Raw genomic sequence first — 6,000 nt, 5'->3', positions numbered from 1 at the left:
AGGCCATCTCGGCCCTTCCAGTCCATGCCAAACTCTTACTTTCACCCAGTCCCACTGACCTGCACTCAGCCCATAACCCTCCATTCCTTTCCTGTCCATGTACCTATCCAATTTAACTTTAAATGACAACATTAAACCTGCCTCAACCACTTCTGCTGGAAGCTCGTTCCACACAGCTACCACTCTCTGAGTAAAGAAGTTCCCCCTCATTACTCCTAAACTTTTTGCCCTTTAACTCTCAACTCATGTCCTTTTGTTTGAATCTCCCCCACTCTCAATGGAAAAAGCCTATCCACGTCAACTCTATCTATCCCCCTCATAATTTTAAATACCTCTATCAAGTCCCCCCTCAACCTTCTATGCTCCAAAGAATAAAGACCCAACTTGTTCAACCTTTCTCTGTAACTTAGGAGATGAAACCCAGGCAACATTTTAGTAAATCTCCTCTGTACTCTCTCAATTTTATTGACATCTTTCCTATAATTCGGTGACCAGAACTGTACACAATACTCCAAATTTGTCCTTACCAATGCCTTATACAATTTCAACATTACATCCCAACTCCTTTTCTCAATGCTCTGATTTATAAAGGCCAGCACACCAAAAGCTTTCTTCACCACCCTATCCATATGAGATTCCACCTTCAGGGAACTATGCACCATTATTCCTAGATCCCTCTGTTCTACTGCATTTTCAATGCCCTACCACTTATCATGTATCACACATCAAAGTTGCTGGTGAATGCAGCAGGCCAGGCAGCATCTCTAGGAAGAGGTACAGTCGACGTTTCAGGCCGAGACCCTTCGTCAGCACCAGTCACTGACCATGTATGTCTATTTTGATTAGTCCTACCAAAATGTATCACCTCACATTGATCAGCATTAAACTCCATCTGCCATCTTTCAGCCCACTCTTCTAACAGGCCTAAATCTCTCTGCAAGCTTTGAAAACCTACTTCATTATCCAGAACTCCACCTATTTTAGTATCATCTGCTTACTTACCAATACAATTTAACACCCCATCATCCAGATCATTAATATATATGACAAACAACACTGGACCCAGTACAGATCTCCGAGGCACACCACTAGACACTGTCCTCCAATCTGACAAACAGTTATCCACCACTACTCTCTGGCGTCTCCCATTCAGCCACTGCTGAATCCAGTTTACTATTTCGATATTAATACTTAACGATTGAACCTTCCTAACTAACCTTCTGTGTGGAATCTTGTCAAAGGCCTTACTGAAATCCATATAGACAATATCCACCGCTTTACCCTCGTCAATTCTCCTAGTAACCTCATCGAAAAATTCCATAAGATTTGTCAAACATGACCTTCCATGCACAAATCCATGTTGACTGTTCCTAATCAGACCCTGTCTATCCAGATAGTTATATATACCATCTCTAAGAATACTTTCCATCAATTTACCCACCACTAATGTCAAACTCACAGGCTGATAATTGCTAGGTTTACTCTTAGAACCCTTTTTAAACAATGGAACCACATGAGCAATATGCCTATCCTCCGGCACCATCTCCGTTTCTAATGACATTTGAAATATTTCTGTCAGAGCCCCTGCTATTTCCACGCTAACTTCCCTTAAGGTCCTAGGGAATATCCTGTTCGGACCCGGAGACTTATCCACTTTTATATTCCTTAAAAGCGCCAGTACTTCCTCTTCTTTAATGATCATACTTTCCATAACTACCCTTCTTGTTTCCCTTATCTTACACAATTCAATATCCTTCTCCTTAGTGAATACCGAAGAAAAGAAATTGTTCAAGATTTCCTCCGTCTCTTTTGGCTCCACACATCGCCGTCCACTCTGATTCTCTAAGGGACCAATTTTATCCGGCACTATCCTTTTGCTATTAATATAACTGTATAAACCCTTTGGATTTATTTTCACCTTACTTGCCAAAGCAGCCTCATATCTTCTTTTAGCTTTTCTAATTTCTTTCTTAAGATTCTTTTTGCATTCTTTATATTCCTCGAGCACCTCATTTACTCCAAGCTGCCTACATTTATTGTAGATCCCTCTCTTTTTCCGAGCCAAGTTTCCAATATCCCTTGAAAACCATGATTCTCTCAAACTTTTAACCTTTCCTTTCAACCTAACAGGAACATAAAAATCCTGTACCCTCAAAATTTCACCTTTAAATGACCTCTATTTCTCTATTACATCCTTCCCATAAAACAAATTGTCCCAATCCACTCCTTCCAAATCCTTTCACATCTCCTCAAAGTTAGCCTTTCTCCAGTCAAAAATCTCAACCCTGGGTCCAATCCTATCCTTCTCCATAATTATATTAAAACTAATGGTATTGTGATCACTGGACCTGAAGTGCTCCCCAACAAACAGCTCTGTCTCCTGCCCTATCTAATTCCCTAACAGGAGATCGAACACTGCCCCTTCTCTAGTTGGTACCTCTATGTATTGCTGCAAAAATCAATCTTGCACACATTTTACAAACTCCAAACCATCCAGCCCTTTTACAGAATGGGCTTCCCAGTCAACGTGTGGAAAATTAAAATCTCCCACAATCACAACCTTGTGCTTACTACAAATAACTGCTTCTTTTAGTAGCTTCTTTGATCTTAGTCGCCAGCTTCCTTTCATAATTCATCTTTTCCTTCCTAATGACCTTCTTAGTTTCATTCTGCAAGTTTTTAAAAGCTTCCCAATCCTCTATCTTCCCACTAGCTTTGGATTCCTTGTATGTCCTCGTTTGCTGTTACTTTGGCTCTGACTTCACTTGTTAGCCATGGTAGTGTCCTTCTTCCATTCAAAATTTACTTCTTATTTGGAATATATCTGTCTTGCACTTCCCTCATTTTTCACAGAAACTCCAGCCATTGCTGCTCTGCTGTCCTTCCTGCTAGTGTCCCTTTCCAGTCAACTTTCGCCAGTTCCCCTCTCAAGCAATTGTCATTTCATTTATTCCACTGAAATACCAACACATTGGAACTTAGTTTCTCCTTCACATATTTCAAAGTGATCATATTGTGATCACTGTTCCCTAAGGGTTCCTTAACCTTAAGCTCTCTTATCACCCCCAGATCATTGCACAACACCAAATTCAGCACATCCAATTCCCTAGTGGGCTCAACAACAAGCTGTTCCAAAAAGCCATCCCTTAGACAGTCCACAAATTCTCTCTCTTGAGGTCCAGTACTGGCCTGGTTTTCCCAATCCACTTTCATGTTAAAATCCCCAACGATTATTCATGACTTTGTCCTTCTGACGTGCCTTTTCTATCTCCTGCTGTAATTTCTAATCCACATCCCATCTGCTGTTTGGAGGCCTGTATACAACTGCCATTAGGGTCCTTTTACCCTTGCCATTTCTTAACTCAACCCATAGAGACTCTACACCTTCAGATCCTATGTCATCCATTTCTAATGATTTAATATTATTTCTTATACACAGGGCCACACCACCCCCTCTGCCTACTAACCTATCTTTCCAATACACCATACATCCTTAGATGTTCAGCTCCCAATGGCAGCCATCCTTCAGCCAAGTTTCAGAGATGGCCACAACATCATACTTGCCAATCTGTAGCTGAATTTCAAGATCGTCCAGTTTATTTCTTATGCTGTGTGCATTCAAATACAAAACTTTCAGTCCAGTATTTGTTGCTTTCTGTTTTAACTGCATCACGCCTCTATTGCCCTGTAACTCATCCCACTGGCTGTAATTATGCCTCATCTCTGTTGCACGCTATCTTTGATTTATTTCTGTTTTCCCCTTCCTCAGCCCTATCACTCTGGCTCCCATTCCCCTGCCAAATTAGTTTAAACCCTCTCTTACAGCTCTATTAAACCTGCCTGCTAGGATATTTGACACCTTAGTATTCAGGTGTAACTTGTCCTTTTTGTACAGGTCGTACCTCCCCCAGAAGCTGCAACAATGATCCAGGAACCTGAAGCCCTGCCCCCTACTCTAGTCTCTCAACCACGCATTAATATGTCTGATCATGCTATTCTTGCACTCGTAAGGTCCTGTGAGGCTTCGAGAGAAGTGTGCTGTCTCAGGGCCAATTTGCCTGGAGATGGGACATGAGCCCATGATTGACTCCATTTCTCACCGCTATCACTAATTAAAATGTTGAGGAAGATTGAAATCGTCGAGGCGAGTGGGTGCTCAGTGCAGTCTACCAGTCTCTCACTCACTGCTTCACTCTTTTTTGTTGCTGTTTGCACAATATGCTTTTTTGCGCTTGGTGGAGGGGGGGAGGAGTTGACATTTTTCAGGTTCCATGGTGCTCTTTGTTTCATAGCTGTCTGTGGGGAAGCCGAATCTCAGGGTTGTATACAGCAGACATACTGTGATAATAAATGTACTTCAAATCCTTGAATCTTTGAATTTGAAATTCCATACCTGGAAAAAATGCATTGCAGTTTAGGATATAGGAGCTTACAATACTTGAGGTTCTTCCTCTTTTTATATGAAATAGGATAATATGCACAGGGAAATATGCTTGCTATGTGGTAATAATTTAGTGTTATTTACTTCAAAGACTTAGAGTAACTGATTATAAACAATATTCTATCTGGTCAGTTTAATGGGAAGCATTGGGTACACCTGTTCTCCTGTTTGTTAATGAAAATATCTAATCAGCCAATCGTGGCAACAGCACAATGAACAAAAGCATGTAGAAATGGTCAAAGAGTTCAGTTGTTGTTCAGACCAAATGTCAGAATGGGGAAGAAATAAGATCTAAGTGACTTTGACTGGAGAATGATTGCTTGTGCCAGACAGGGTGGTGTCTCATAAACTTCTGATCTTCCGCGATTTCCATACACGACAATCTCGTGTTTACAGGGAAACACGAAAAAAAAAACCAAAACAAAATAAAAATCCAGTGAGCGGCAGTTCTGTGGCTGTAAACATCTTGTTGATAAGAGAGGTCAAAGGAGAATGGCCAAATTGGATCAAGCTGACAGGAAGGTGACAGTAACTCAAATAACTATATATTACAACAATGGTGTGCAGAAGAGCATCTCCGAACACACAACTCCAATGCACCTTGAAGTGGGTGGGTTACAGCAACTGAAGACTGCACTGGGTGTATGTTCACTAACAATTGTTTCCAACCATTTAAAGATACAAAGTCACCCAGTAGAAATATGTAACGTCATGGTAAAGCCACCGTCAAACCCCAACATGCTGCTTCACTGAAAAGACTGATAACTTAATTGATTTGAAGTTGTGGTTGACCCTGTCTCTTTAAGAAGTAAATAGCAAGCACAATGTAGGCTTGAGTGAGGAAGCAGTCAAGGCAAGATTCAATTTGTTTCAGATGCTGCCATTAATTGAAATTTGAACATCAATCAAATTGGCAGTTCTTACTTCAAAATGTAATTAAAGACCCCCATAGTCCCCAAAAAATATTCTACATACATGACATTTGCCTCTGAAAAATGCCCCCTGGGGACTGACACTTCCTGATTGCAGCAAAAGTGAGAAGACTTCATCCTATGCCACTAATTCAAATATTTCCTGCTACATTCACAATGCAATAATTTCTGACACACAGCACACAGAAAAATTACTTCCACTGTTTCAGTCACACATTTTGCTAAATAGATAAAATCCTAATCAACTCAAGCATTCAGATTATATTGTAAAACACTTTTCTACAGATAGTTTTGATTAATAATCAGCCATTGAATTCTACAAATGCTAGAAAATATCTGTGCTGCTGACTTCAAGTTTTCTCTGCAATCCACAATGAAGAAATCATCATGGGCATGAAGTGAAGAGAATGTGCAAATCATACTCATTCTCATTGGTTGTGGAACATGCCACTGGGACAGCTGATTCAGTGTAAAGGAGCTGAAATGGATGGTACTGGAAAAGATGCTTGGGATTGCACTCTTTGATTAACTCATACCCATTCAATCTGGTGCAGGCAGAACACGAACTATCATAATTTCAGCAATCAGCCAGCACTGTTCATGTTGATTGACTTAGCATGTTATCAC

Source organism: Mobula hypostoma, chromosome 16 (assembly GCF_963921235.1).
Source record: "Mobula hypostoma chromosome 16, sMobHyp1.1, whole genome shotgun sequence".
Classification (NCBI taxonomy): Eukaryota; Metazoa; Chordata; class Chondrichthyes; order Myliobatiformes; family Myliobatidae; genus Mobula; species Mobula hypostoma.
The sequence above is the reverse complement of the archived record's forward strand: the minus strand, read 5'-3'. Positions refer to the sequence as shown.